We start from the raw sequence: 15,833 nt of genomic DNA, 5'->3' as shown, positions 1-15,833 counted from the left end.
AGACCACAATTTTCATAATTTAACACTGTATATAATACCAGAGAAAACAGTGTAACTCTCTGTTCACTCTACATCAACTCCTGAAACATACACAGCCTCTTGTTCAAATAGACTGAACCATGGCACTGACCCAGAACTAAGATGCAAATTGATACTGGTTTGAAGTAACTCCCTTTATATCCAATTCATGCCCCCTGTGAATGGGTGAATGCGGCCCTCACCTTCTGTTCATTTTCAAATTCTCATTCCTCAACCTCAGTCCTTTGTTTGCAAAGTCAAATATGAAACACAGAATGGTCAAAAATAAGCATTTGAGAGGCCGGCCCAGTGGCGCAAGCGGTTAAGTGCGTGTGCTCCGCTGCAGCGGGCCGGGGTTCGCCGGTTTGGAACCCCAGGCGCACATGGACGCTTGGCAAGCCATGCTGTGGCGGCGTCCCATATAAAGTGGAGGAAGATGGGCACGGATGTTAGCCCAGGGCCAGTCTTCCTCAGCAAAAAGAGGAGGATTGGCAGATGTTAGCTCAGGGCTGATCTTCCTCACAAAAAAAATAAATAAGCATTTGATTATTAAGATGGTGAGCCCAAAGAGATGACATAGTGAGGCAGTTACTGCCTTCATAAAAACTCCATCTTACTGGCAAATAATTAAGACTTGTAATCTAAATTCAACCTCCTCCAAACTTCAACCTCCTCCATCTTAATAAAACTATAGTAGAAGACCAGCATCCACTCTCTAGTATTCAGAGTTGTCTTCTACAAGCCAGGACGTTTCCTAAAGTGTGTTCTCAGTTCTCAGTACAGAGTAGTGGGAAAAGACTGGATGTGAAGGCAAGCAGAAGTTCTTTATCTTAACCACTGGAATAATACCACTTATCTCACCGAACTCCCAGGCTCAGTGTTAAGACAGAGTGGGATGTTTGTTACACGTATAGCACAATGGTATAGAGTGTATTATAAATGTTAACAACTATTTAAATTATGATCACCACAGGCTAAGTATTAGATCATGAAGGTATCTTATCCAGAAAAGTCTTATTTCCAATTAAAAGACATTTTAATATTTTCATTATTAAACAATTGATTTGGGAATAAATGTCTCAACTGTAGGCAAGGGTTCTCTCAACTGATGTATTTCACTAGAAAATATGTATATGTCAACTTAAAATTGATGGAATTTCTAAACAATTTTTGAACATGATTAGCATTTTCTTCCATAAGGAGAAACAAAATAGTGGCATCACATTCCTGTTTAGCAATCTCAGCCACATCTACTATTTGTAAACACTTAGCTGGACCATTTCATTCAGATGTAGCCTATTACATGTTGGATTCATTTGCAAATCCAGTGGAGGAGTTAAATGAGACCACAAAATTAGAATCCCTTAACAGATGCATCTCTTTATTTTAAAAATTAGCATAATCATAGTTCATCTGGTTGAAAATGCATACTGTGGGAATTCAATGTTACTTAAGTAAACAACGAGGGGAATAGTAATAATTATAGCTATTGCCATTTACTGAGCACCTATCACATGGCAGGCATTGTGAGATGTCCTTTGAACACTCCATCTCACTTAATCCTCACGACAACCAAAAATTATTGCTTGTCCAAGGTCACAGCGCTGATAAGAGGGATTTGAACCCAGATCCCTTTTAGTACAGAGCTTAGACATCTTTTCCCTTCTCTGCTGCACAGCTTTCCTCCTGGGCAAAGATGCCAGAACCCAGACATGACTTGGACCTGCTGCTGTCACCTTGTTCTCCCACCAGATGATGCAATCACTAGGCGAGGCTTGATCTCCAAGGAATCAGGGAGGTTATAATTTACCAAACCCACAAACAGATTTCATTGAGCAAATTAGTCAACAGCCAGAGAGTTGAGGTAACTACAAAGCTATAGTGAAGGGTACCCATTATAAAAACTCAAATAGTAATTTTAAAAACACAAAAATATTTTTTAAATGCCTATTCTGTGCCCGGCATTGTTTTAGGAACTGAAAAACAGATTGGATGGAAGGTTTTATTAAAATATTCAGCAGAGGGAAAATATAAACAACATTTATTCACCGTTATGCCAAAAAAAAGCCACCTGTGCGTACAGAACAGAAGACAGCAGCCCTCAAATATTAAGTGAATCGATTTATATCAGGAACATTAACTACTCCAAATTTTCTCTTTGTTTTGGTTCTCTCGCGCGTGTGCATTTCTCGAATGGTGGGCTGTTGGGCTTTAGAGTCTGCGTGTCTTTGGCTTCCTAGGTAACGCCAACTATGGCCCAAAGTCATCACGCCAAGTTCTACTCCTACCAGCCAGGTGAGACTGTTTCCACATGGGATTCTACTGATGTATTGTCTATCCTGGTGCCAATATCACACTGTCTTAATTATCATAGCTCTTCTTGATCTCTAGTAGAGAAGTTTTTCCAACTTCTTTTGCAAGAATGTCTTGCCTTTTCTTGAGACTCGGCAAAAATTTTAGTATCAGTTTGTCTAATTTTTTTAAATTTGCTGGGATTACATTAAATCTATGTCAGTTTCAAAAGAATTGACACCTTATAATACTGACTCTTACAATCCTTGAACCAGTGTCTCTCCATTTATTTAGATTTTATTTAAAGTCATTCAATAAAGTCTTAGAATTCTTTCTGTAAAGATCTTACTCTTATTTTGTTAGACAAAATATATCTCCTACAGTTTATAACAGTTGAAAAACCATGAATCTGAAAAAAGATATGATTTTTAAAATGATGTATAAAAAGATATATTTTTTGATGCAACAGCTAGTTTGTAATAAGTATACATAAATAGGAATAAAAACTTTCTTAAAATTTTTAAAAGAAACAAAGTTCATCAAAGCACAATTACTGCTACATAATTTAGTTTTAATTCTAGAATTATTGTTTTGTAGTTACATCTCACTTCAAAAGGTTTAACATACTTGAGAAAACTTGCATGTCATATAAATAAGTGTCCTAAACATCTATTGGTTGTAGGTCCTTATATTTATCAAATTATGAAGTACTTAAAATCCAGAATAATTTCAATTCATCAACCTCAAAACAAAAAGAATAAAAGAGAAAACAAACACATGATGAGTAAGAGACCAAAATCTTATTAAAATACACATCATTGGCTGGGATTGAGAATCCAGACACCTTGCTCCTACCCTTAGCTCCCACCACTCTTATATAATTCACCGAACTTCTGTCTCCTTTTTCTCATTTGTAAAGTAGTTACAACACTGTCCTGTCAGTGTCACACATTAAGGATTAAATGTAAAGAGGTGCCTTAGAAAGGACACTTAAAAAGTTAGTAAACACAAAGCAATAATTAGTCAAAGGAGTTGTAGCTATTCTGCTATCAGAAGGACAATATTATACAGTTGCCTGTAATCACAGTTTATGGCAAGACTGAAAATAACCCCCAATAGATTGGCTTCAAAATCTTTAAGCAATGCTAAGAAAATGGTAAGATTTGCATACAAAATAAGAATTTTGAAGAAAAGGGAGGAAAACTTCAGAATCATTTTGAATGTCTTAAGTTAATTGTATTCACTTCTTTATTCTTCCAAACATTTTAGAATCCAGTAAGTAAAAGGCATTCTTATACTGCATTCTATATGAGGGGGCTGAAAAAGATCCACAGCTTCTAGGAATTTATGTTTAGGAAGCAAGAAATAAGCACAAATGATTGCTACACGATACAACTTAGCACTCAATAAATGTTACTATTATTACAAAGCAGCACAAAAATCCTGTAGGACATTCAGAGACAAAAGGGATGGCTTGCAGGTAAGATGGTCGACAGGGCCTCCAGGAGAGCGCGCTCTCCGCTTGCTCTAGTGTGCCACAGGGCTTGGCAGACCATAGCCCAGGGCGGCCCAGCACCTGTGTTTGTGGGGCCTCTGAGCTAAGAATGGTTTTTAGATTTTCAAATGGTTGAAGAGACTCAAAAGAAGAATATTTCCCGACACGTGAAAATTATATTACAGTAGTCCCCCCTTATCCGCAGTTTGGCTTTCCAAGGTTTCAGTTACCTGCAGTCAACCATAGACTGAAAATATTAAGTGGAAAATTCCAGAAATGAACAATTCATAAGTTTCAAATTACATGCCATTCTGAGTAGCTTTGTGAGGAAATCTTGCACTGTCCTGCTCCACCCGCCTGGGACGTGAATCATCCCTTTGTCCCTCGAATCCACGCTGTACACTCTACCCGCCCAGTAACACAGTGCTGGTGTTCAAGTAACCCCAATTTTACTTAATAAATGTGCCCAAAGCACAAGAGTAGTGATGCTGGCAATTCGGATATGCCAAAGAGAAGCCATAAAGCGCTTCCTTTAAGTGAAAAGGTTGAAGTTCTCAACTTAAGGAAAGAAAAAAAAATCACATGCTGAGGTGGCTAGGATCTATGGTAACTTTTATTACAATATATTGTTATAATTGTTCTATTTTATTATTAGTTATTGTTGTTAATCTTTTACTGTGCCTAATCTATAAATTAATCTTTATCATATGTATGTATGTATAGGAAAAAACATAGTTTATACAGGGTTCAGCTTTACCTGCGGTTCCAGGCATCCACCAGGAGTCTTGGAACGTATACCCCACGGATAAAGGGGGACCACTATATTTCAAATTTCGGAGTCCATAGACAAAGTCTCACTGTAACACAGCCATGGTCTCACACTACAGGGAAGAGTAGTTGCAACAGGGACCATATGACCCACAAAGCCGCAAATATTTACCATCTGGTTCTTTACAAAAAAAGTTTACCGACCACTGCTCTAGAAGGATGGATGGGATTTTGGTGGGCAGAACTAGGGGAAGAGGGAGGAGTGGGCAGAGAGGAACAAACATTCCATTTGAGAAATGAAGGAGTGAAAACAGCAAGGAAAATCCCAGATTATTATAGGGACAGTGGGAAGACCAATTTGATTGAAGCAGAGGGTCCAAAATCGGTAAACAGCTACTGAGCCACTGATTACTGCTCTTTGTTACTGAGTCATTTATACTATTGTAGTAAGTAATAACAAGCATTCTCATACCAAGTCTGTGAAATTGGTACTATTATTAGCCCCATTAACAATTAAGAAACTAGTTAAATGATTTGATAAAGAAACTAAAGCTTATGGAAATGAACTAACCACCAAGATCACAGCCAGTCAATCAAGCTGAGCTATGAATCAAGATTCCTTTGCACCCAGAGCCCATGCTGTTAAATGCTGCACCATATCAAACCTCCATACAGGGTAGTAAAAGGAAATATATCTACAAACGTAAGTTAGGGCAAAACTGTCAATGTTTTCAAATATATGTGTAAAAAGAATATGATTTTATCTGTAGGCCTTGATTCTATAACTGTTGTTTTTTTGCTTTTTGTTTTTGCAGGGGAAGATCTGCCCTAAGCTAATATCTATTGCCAATCTTCCTCCTTTCCCCCCACCCCCAAGCCCCAGTACATAGTTGTGTATAGCTGTAAGTTCTTCTGGTTCTTCTCTGTGAGCCACTGCCACAGCATAGTTACCGACAGACAAGTGGTGTGGTTCCACGCCCAGGAACCGGGCCTGGCCAGGGAAGAACTGAACTTTAACCGCTAGGCCATCAGGACTGGCTCTTCTTTAACTGTTTTTAAAAGGACAGCTGTCCCATGAGCTGGTCCAAAGTGTTCCACACTTAGAATCAAAATATCATGGCCTTTTCTTGAACCACAGGAGAAAAAAATTGTGAGATTTTCTCAATTTCAAGTTTCTCCCATAAATATTTCTTAAATCTTTGAAAAATGGTACATTATAAAAATCAATGAGGAAGTAGCAGACCCAGTTTGGGAAAATTCAGCTTATTATGCTTAGTTCAACTTTTGTTTTAATGGATTATGTACTCAACAGATGTCATTTTATTATTTTAAGTTCAAATGATTAATTGAATATATTAATTCAATAACAGTTAACTCAATCACCTGGAAGTGGTCTTAAGATTAAGATATTCATCCAGGGCTTGGCCCAGTGGCACAGTGGTTAAGTTCGTGCACTCCACTTCAGCAGCCTAGGGATCATGGGTTTGGATCCCAGGTGCGGACCTACACACTGCTCATCAAGCCATACTGTGGCGGTGTTCCATATACAAAACAGAGGAAGACTGGCACAGATGTTAGCTCGGCAACAATCTTCCTCAAGCAAAAAGAGGAAGATTGGTAACAGATGTTAGCTTAGGGCCAATCTTCCTCACTAAAAATAAGATATTCTTCCAAAGAATAATAAGACTTCTGTGAGAGCTATCATAAGCACTACAAAAATGAGACATTTACATATTAGCAGTATCTATTAGTATCTATTAGTTGAAACTGTAAAAACAAAAAGTTTTTTACAAACTGTAAAAACATTATACGATTACTTGCTACTTGGGAACACCTCATCCCTATCAACTAAGTCTAAAGCTGCACTAGTCAATAGAAACATCGTGCAAGCCATACACATAATTTTAAATCTTCTAGTAGCCACATTTTTTAAAAGTAGAAACAGGTGAAATTAATTGTAACAATATATTTTATTTAACCTAGTATATGCAACATATTATCATTTCAATGTAATCAATATTTTAGAAATTGAAATATTTTATTTTTTTCATACTAAATCTCAAAATTTGGCATGTATTTCACCCTTACAGCACTAGCCATGTTTCACGTGCTCCACAGCCACATGTCTACTGGCTACCATACTGGACAGCAGAGATGCAAGGGACAGCTCTTCTAAAGATCACAGCAGGAAAGAGGCTACAGATTGCAACTGGAGAGTCAGACCATGAAAGTGAAAAACATGGGTAAAGAAAGGGAGCATTTAGCTCCAATATTCTACAGAATAAATTCTAGACCATTTAGCTCTAATATTCTTGAAATAAATGAGTTTAACTAAGAAATGAATAACAAACAATAATAGACTATTTTAGCAGATAGTAACCTTTTAGCAATCCATATGTTTGAGGTTTTTAAAGTATTGCACAGTATTGATTTTATAATGATTGTTTTCACCACATTTTAATTAGTCTTGTATAATTGTGACTTAGAATTATCTACAACCTCTCTCATCCCTCTCCATTTCCTCATCCCTCAAACCTCTAAACTATTTCAAAGTTTAGATCTACACAGTTATGGGAAATAGGAAGCCACTAAAGGATTTTGGAAAGGGAATGGAAATAATGTTTCAGTACTAATAGTGAAGTTTCAGTGTCACAGAAGGAGCTGTAGGAAATAAACTGGAAAGGCACCAGTTCAGAATGTTCCACATAAGGCTTGAACTAGGGTTACAACATTAAGAATTAAAAAAGGACAGAGGCCAGATACCCTTTAGCAGTGATTCAACTAAATCATGTAAACAGTGTAATGGCAGAAGAGGAAGAGGAAGGCTTCAACAGAGAATGACCAAAATAACAAAGTCAGATAAAGCTCGGCTCTCACCTTCCTGCCCCTACCCAACAGCCCAGGAGAATTCGAGCGGGACCATTCTGCAACCTTCGTAGCAAACGTTTTCTTTTTCTTATCTACTGGCTCTTTCTAGACACCAGAACAAATTCTCATTTGTTAATACTAAGTACCTATGATAAATTTAAAAAGTAATCAATAAATTCTGCTTGTGAAAAACATATAAATTGCTGGACAAGGTGTGTCTACTACTCTCTTCACGATGGTTGTGGCGTGGGGGAAGACTATGTATTTTAGTGGGAATAGGTCAAAGTACATCTGCATTCAATTTTAAAACAAACTCTGACTAAACAATTCAAACATTGCAATGACAGGATGTTTAATAGTTTATCATTTTTACCAAACAAAATTATGCAGTTGCCATGTGTTTACCAGTGCCTAAAATGTAAAATTATTAAGGAAACCAAAATTATGGCTCAATACTACTCAACTCTTTGATCAATTCTGCTTGTTATTCAGAAATATCCCATTAGGTTATGCTTTTAAAAAGTAAAATGAATCAAATATAATTCTGTTAGTTCAGAGGATTTCATGATGCCTCCTTCTAGCAATGGAGAAAACTACCAAAAGTAGCAAATTATCAGTGAAGTCATTACATACCTATTTTTTTTTTTTTTTTTGGTGAGGAAGATTAGCCTGAGCTAACATCTGTTGCCAATCCTCCTCTTTTTGCTGAGGAAGACCAGCCCTGGGCTAACATCCATGCCCATCTTCCTCTACTTTATATGGGACGCCGCCACAGCATGGCTTGACAAATGGTGCGTATGTCCCCACCCGGGGCCCAAACTTGAGAACCTGAACCCCGGGGCGCCAAAGTAGAGAGCCCCAACTTAACCACTATGCCACCGGGCCGGCCCCCTATCTACATTTTTTTTAAAGCCATGCTGTGGTGGTGTCCCATATAAAGTGGAGAAAGATGGGCACAGATGTTAGCCCAGGGCCAGTCTTCCTCAGCAAAAAAAAAAAAAAAAAAAAGAGGAGGATTGGCAGGTGTTAGCACAGGGCTGATCTTCCTCACAAAAAAAAAAAAACTAGATACGCAAACGAAAACTACAAATCAGGATGCCAAGTTTGTAAAAATGTTTTATACACACACAAGAAAGATTTGAAGCACACCACAACATCAGCAGGGGTTATCTCTGGTATTTGTACTTTAGGTAATTTTTACTTTTTATACTGTTTCTATATTTTCTATGTTTCTACAATGATCACTTATTATTTTTAAAACTAGAAGAAAAAATAAATTCAGACAAGTGGAAATGGAGGCGGTACCAATCACTTTAGGATTATATCGGATTAAAAGGCTATCCTTTACACTACCGTAATCTCTAAGTAAAAAGCATTCAGGGCCCTTGAAGCTGTGGACTTCACCTTATCTGTAATACGTACTCAATTACATTCACATGTACAACATACGATGCACACATTAACATGTGGTGGAGCATGCTACAAAACATTAAAAACCTAAAAAATGGCCTATTTAGAAAAACAGCAGTCTTGCAAAACAAATAGAGCAAAGCCGAGAGTGGATCTCAAAGAGTAAATGAAGAGGTGTCACAAGTGGGAAAAATGTCTTGGTCCGAAATTTTAAAATGTAAATCTACTACTAAAGTGTTGACTTTAAAATGGCTCATTTTATGTCAATTTCCCCTCAATTTATTAAAAAAGTAAACTTAGAAGTTACTTTCTAAATACACTAGATTGAATCAACACTGCTTTAAACACGGCTTTGCCTCAATATTTTTTTTCTTTAATTTTATTTTCTCAATCTACAGTAACCTACAAGTATGGTTCATCATAGAAGCCACCGTGGTGCTGGGGGTCGAGTGCGTAGGAGAGTACCAAAAGCATACAGTATATCTTCCTGCCTTCAAAGAGCTTACAGCAAAAGGTGGAGGGATAACAAAAGAATGGGTCAGAAAAGAGGCCACAAAACAGTCACGAGTGGTTTTGTTGTTTTTAATGAAGGCTCAGTACTGCTGAGTTTAAAGAACGTCTGGGGGTGATGAGCCAGGCAAGATTGGAACAGGTGAAGGCGCAGAATTAAACAGAGGGCTGAGCTGGGCGGGACTCATCACACATTTAATCCGTGCTGACAGCCGCAAAACCAGCCCTCCTGGTGCTTAAGCTTGCACAAACATTGATTGAAAACTGACTGAAATCCGCCAAATCCGCCAAGCAAGGCTAAACACGCACGCACACAAAATTCAACAGCGCTGCGTTGATTTTACTTAATAGAACACCCAATACTTGGCTACAGACTGAAAAATGCTTAATGAAAGCTGACGATCGGCTGGATGGATACGCCACCCACCCGCTCCCACAGGCCTGCGGCTCACGCCCGTGCACTCCACACGGAGGGCAGGCTGACCCCGGCCTCCGCCCTGCGCTCGCCGGACACAGCTGACGGAGACCGACCCAAACGTGCCAGGCCCACGCCCCTCCAAGCGGGGCCTGCGGGTCCCAGCGGGGCCTCCGGGTCCCGGCGACGCCAACTTGTAAATAAGGCACGGGCGGGGGGGGGACCAGCAATCAATGGCATGTGCGTTGGGTGGCGCGGCCTCCCAAGACAAAGCGGGCGCCCCATCCGACGGAGCCCTCCACCGCGCGGGCCCCGGCCCCGCCGCCAACCCCGCGCCGCCCCCCGCTCCCGGCCGGCGGAGACGGCCCGCGGCGCCGCGAGCGCCGGCCCAACCGCCGCGGCAGGAACGCGCAGGGCGCCCAACTGCCGTCCAGGCCCAACCAACGCGGGCAGGGGAGGAGAGGTGCGCGCGGCCGGCGGAGCGTGCGGGCCGCTCGGGGGGCGCAGCGGGAGGCCGCGCGCGGGGAAGGCAGGGGCGAAGAGGCGCCGAGGCCGTCGCGGAACGCAGCACCAGGAGGGGCTTCTTTAGGGGGTTTTGCCCCTTTCCCCTTGGAAGGTGCAGATGGTTTGACCCCCACCCCGAGTGAGGTGCCTTGTCCCAGCCCCGGCTGGACTGTACCATCGGGCGGTGCCGCCGGGATTTCTCCCCCCCACCACCACCATCAATTCCCCCCCCACCCGGGTCCGCGGTCGGTTGGCCCCGGCCGGGCTCTGAGACGCGGAAAGAGCTTGGCGCCATTTTGGGTGGGACTAAGCAAAGACGAAACTCCCTCCCAGTCGATGGGGTACTCTGGACGCTGACTTATCCGGTTCCCTTAAGCCTTTAGGTACTTACACGACGTTGGGTGAGGGGAGCTGGAAGATCAGCGGGTCCCCGGTCCTCTCTCCCTAGGGGTGATGGAAATCAAACCCCCCCGCCACCTCCAGGTGGTTCTTCCCGCCGCAGAGTGGGAGCAGCATAAAAGGCGGGGTATCGTTAGCATAATCTGCCTGGCAACCTGATCTCGGCGTTATATGATTGGTTGAACTCTGTAAACCCCATGCCCTGCTTAGAGACGAGTAAGGCTGGGGCGAACTGACAGGCCCAGATTTAAGAGTCATGACGAAGATCCTGAGACGCTTATTCAGTCGGCAGAGAAGCCAAAAGGAGATTCATGCAATGGCCCAATGACGGAAGGCCTCTTTATTTCGTGCTCTGTAGTTCATTTAAAACCCAATCAAAGAGCGGGTCTCAGGAGGCGCTCGCCTGCGTTTGTACTCTAAGCCAATCAGGAAAGCCGACTCTTCGGATTCAGGGTCAAGCCCGCTCCGACGATCCGCGGCCGCTGAGGTGGGGAAACGTGCACCCTGGTGCCCCAGGTGGGGAGGGTGGTGAGTTCCGAGCCAGCCCCGCAGACGCCCGAGAGGCCCCGAGTGCTGAGAAGCCGCGCCAGGGGCTGTGCGGGACGAGCGGCCGGCCGGCCCGTAGGCGTGCTGCTGCCGCGCCCCGCCTTCACCTGGAGCGGGCCTGCCTGTCTGCGGAGCGCTAGCTGACGGATGCTACGCGCGGAGCCCCAACGCCCCGCAGGCCTTGCGGGTCACCGGGGCCCCCTGAGCCTCGGGTTCAACCCTCTCGAGGGGTACGCCAAGGCCTGAGCGCTCCTTCTGGGGCTGATGGCGCTTCCCCCCACCTCTGACCCGGCGGACTGTGTCTGTGCTCAGTCCCTGCCAAAGCCTGGAGTGCCTCACCCCAGGGAAGAAGGGAGAGCATCGCTCCTTTCGGTTTTACCATTCTGAAAAAGGAAATGTTTTTCAGAAACATGAAGTATTATTCAACACTGGTTAACCAGTGACTTAACTCACTCATTTCTTAATCTCAGGCTTCCACATCTCTTAAAATTGGGTTCTCAAAGGGCAGCCAACCCACCAGCTGGGAGAAAATATTTGCAAATCATATATCCGCCAAGGGGTTAATCTCCATAATATATAAAGAACTCACACAACTGAACAACAACAAAAAAAAGATCAAAAAATGGGCAGAGGATATGAACAGACATTTTTCTAAGGAAGATATGCAGATGGCCAATTGGCACATGAAAAGATGTTCAGGATCACTAATCATCAGGGAAATGCAAATCAAAACAAAACTAAGATATCACCTTATACCCCTGAGAGCGGCTGTAATCACCAAGACAGAAAATAACATCTCGGAGAGGATGTGGAGAAAAGGGAACCCTCATTCACTGCTGGTGGGAATGCAAACTGGTACAGCCTCTGTGGAAAACAGTATGGAGATTCCTCAAAAAATTAAAAATAGAGATACCTTATGATCCAGCTATTCCACTACTGGCTGTTTATCCAAAGAGCTTGAAATCAACAATCCAAAGAGGCTTATGTGCTCCTGTGTTCATTGCAGCTTTATTCACCATTGCCAAGAAGTGGAAGCAACCCAAGTGTTCATCTACTGATGATTCGATAAAGAAGATGTGGCGTATATATATACAATGGAATACTACTCAGCCATAAAAGAAAGATAAAATCGTCCCATTTGCAATAACACGGATGGACCTGGAAGGTATTATGTTAAGTGAAATAAGCCAGAAAGAGAAAGACAAATACCATATGATCTCACTCATATGTGGAATATAAACTAACACACGGACAGAGAGAACAGTTTTGTGGGTACCAGGGGGAAGGAGGTTGGGCGTGGGCACAAGGGGTGAGGGGGCGCATTTATATGGTGGCTGACAATAATATACAACTGAAATCTCACAAATATAAACTGTTATGACATCAATTAAAATCATAACAATAATACCCTAACCATTAAATTGAAGCAAAAAAATTGTTTTAATGTTAAAAAAAAAAAAGGGCAGCCAAGTGCATAGAAATGAGCTCAAGCTTTGCCACAGATCCCCAGCTCCAGTTACCCACCCCCAATACCAATGGCAACTAAATCTGGAGGAGACATTGGACCTTTGGGCCTGTAGGGAGCGGTTTTCCGGTCCATGACATCCACCTCGATACTTTGTTTGTAAGATTAGTGAGATTTACGTGTAAAATACTTTGCACACTGGAACTTAAACGAAAAGAAGTATTGATGATAAAACATGCAAAATTGATAAACTATTGGCTAACCAAGAAAAAGAAGGAAAAAGTATAACTAAGCAAAAGACTTGAGAATAGAAAACACCCATGGGGGAGACTGTAAAATCCATTCAACAATATTTTCTTTACTGTTTTGTTTATTTAAAAAGCTGGAAACAAAGTGGAAAGTATGGGAGAACATTAACGTTTTTAAAACCAAGACAGTTGACTACCTTGTAAGCAACTTGATGACTAGACCACGTCTTGTTCCCCATAGATTCCTGTGCAGGCAGCACCGGACTTAGAATAAAGGCTATCAACAAGCGTAAACGCTTGTTGAATTTAATTGAGAAGAAATCGAAAACTGGGGCCTGACGAAGCAGACCTTAACGTTTGTAGCGAGAGACTCTATTAAGTCTTCACCAGATACACAGACGTGGAAGTCAGTTGCCTTAAGAAAGATAATGGTTAAGAGAGTCACTCGAATGTTCCCTTTGGTGCTGTGAGTAGAAAAACAATGCCAGAGGTTGGACAGGTCCAAACCTGTATCCGTTGGCCTCTAGAGAGACCTTCACTAATTTTGAGTTTTAACATTATTACATCCTCTCTGATGGATTGAGATGGTCCCGACTGAGGTCTGCTGACCAGAAATGATACCAAGGAACCCAAAAGGGGAACTTGCCATGAGGAATAGGGCTATCTGGACTGGAGAGCCCAAGTTACCCTCATGGACTTAGAGAAATGGTCTAAAACTTTAGAGTGCACAAATATTGCAGATAGGCACCACCCCAGAGATTTTTTTCATTCAGAAAGTCTGGAGTGAACCTCAGGAATCTGCATTTTATATAACTTTTTAAATTTACTTTTAAATTCACACACGGTAAAATTAACTCAGTATATGACAAGTATTTACTGAATATGTACTGTGTACCAGTCACTGTTCTAAACAGTGAGGATAGAATGGGAACCAAAAAAAAAAGTCTCTATTCTCATGGAGCTTACATTCTAGTGAAGCATCAGAGGAAAGTTAATAAATAAGATAATTCCAGGTGTTGATAAGTTCTACAAAGAAAATAAAGCAGGAAAATGCAAAGGAGAGGGAAACTCTCCTTTCAATGTTTATGATATGCAGGCAATTTAAATAGACCGAAGAAGTTCTTTCTAAGATACTAACATTTGAGCTGTGATTTGAATGATGGGGAAAAAAAGCCAGCCATGATAAGACCTTGGAGAACATTCCAGTCTGGGAGAATGTCAAATGAAAAGGCATGAAAAAAAAAAAAGCATGGCGTACACATATTCATTTATTCTTCCACTGAAAAAGTATTCATTGAATGTTTATGATATGCCAGGCACTGTCCCAGGTGCTTTGGGATTTGTCAGTTAACACTGTAGACGAAAGGAAAACAACACGTAAAAACCCTTACCTTTATGGAGCTTTCACTCTAACACACTGGAAAACAGTAAGAAGGGCAGAGTTGCTGGAACACAGGGCAAGGAGTATAGTGATACAAGAAAACGGGGAAATAGGCAAGGGCCAGGTCATATAAAGCTTTGAAGGCTATGGTATTGGAGTTGTTATTGTATTTTAAGTGTAGTCTAACATAGTTGGTGGTTTTCTTGTTTGTTTATTGCAGTAACATTGGTGTATAACATTGTACAAACAGTTGGCAGTTTTAAGCAGAGGTATGATACAACTTTTTTTTCGACGATAACTCTAGCTGCTCTAGGGAGCTTATCTTGTTGGGAGAAAGGGCAAGAAACGAGAGCCAAGGAGGATAGTTAGAGGTCTCTTACAATATACTCTAAGCATGAAATGAGGGTGATTGTGACTAAAAGAGTAGTGTAAATGGAGAGAAGTGTATGGACACCAGATATATTTTGGAGATAAAGCCACAGAACTTGCAAATGGGTGAGATAATGGGACAGAGTGGGGGTCTCTAGTGATGACAAGAGAGTGATCAAGAATGTCTTATAAAGTTGAGTCTTGAGTGACCAAGTAAATGTTGATGGGAAGACTAGGAGAGAAATAGTTAGAAAATTAAGAGTTCTATTCTAGTCATGTTAAGTTTCTAATATCTTTTATCAATCCAATTGGACATACTGTATGGGCAGTTGGAATTCAAGGAGAGATCAGGGCTACAATACAATTTTAGGATTCATCAGACTATAAATTGTATTTACATAGAGTTACATGCAGTCTAATTATATAAGGTCATCTAATGATGATGCAGAGAGCATATATAGAGAAGACAAGAGGGCCCAGGACTATGCTATTGGGAGTGGCTGAATTTATAGGTGAGAGGTAGCAGGGGGGCCAACAAAAGAGACAGTGAAGGCCAGTAAAACAGGAGGTGAACAAAAGATGACAGTGTCTGAGAAGCCAAAGGAAGAAAATGTTTCCAAAGGATGCAGTGGTTAGCTGCAGCTAATGTTGCTGAGAAGTGAAGAAGGATAGGGCTGGCCCCGTGGCTTAGTGGTTAAGTGTGCACGCTCTGCTACTGGCGGCCCGGGTTCGGATCCTGGGTGCGCACCGATGCACCGCTTCTCTGGCCATGCTGAGGCAGCGTCCCACATACAGCAGCTAGAAGGATGTGCAGCTATGACATACAACTATCTACTGGGGCTTTGGGGGATAAAATAAATAAATACAATTATTAAAAAAAAAGAAAAGAAGTGAAGAAGGGTAAAGATAGATACGCCGTGGGTCTGGAAAGATGGAGGTGGGAGTAGCTGGTAACTTGTCAATAGCAGCTTCAGGGGAAGGATAGGAAACTTAGTAGGAGTTGCCTGAGGAAAGAATGGGGGGTGAAGAGTGACATCTGTTGCCAATAGTGTAGCAGATAAGATAGGCCAATAAAAACAATGAAAATGCTGTGTATGCTATTTGTAAAAGACTTTTTTTAATGCATCACAGAGCTGGCAGCAGAG

At 41.6% G+C, this 15,833-nt stretch overlaps 1 protein-coding gene across 2 annotated transcripts in view; it reads right to left on the bottom strand.

Moving 5' to 3' along the window:
- Positions 1-10,970, bottom strand: part of PRDM10 (PR/SET domain 10) — a 96,627-nt gene extending 85,657 nt beyond the window's left edge. The window contains exon 1 of one of the 2 annotated variants that reach the window (XM_058544811.1): positions 10,672-10,970. The gene's annotated coding sequence lies outside the window, so the exon portion shown is untranslated. The remainder of the gene's footprint in view (positions 1-10,671) is intronic. The other variant, XM_058544810.1, reaches the window with a different exon arrangement.
- Positions 10,971-15,833: the final 4,863 nt, after the last annotated feature.

The sequence above is a fragment of the Diceros bicornis genome, chromosome 7 (genome assembly GCF_020826845.1).
Source record: "Diceros bicornis minor isolate mBicDic1 chromosome 7, mDicBic1.mat.cur, whole genome shotgun sequence".
Lineage (NCBI taxonomy): Eukaryota > Metazoa > Chordata > Mammalia > Perissodactyla > Rhinocerotidae > Diceros > Diceros bicornis.
Note: the sequence above shows the minus strand (reverse complement) of the source record. Positions and strands in the feature narration are given on the sequence as shown.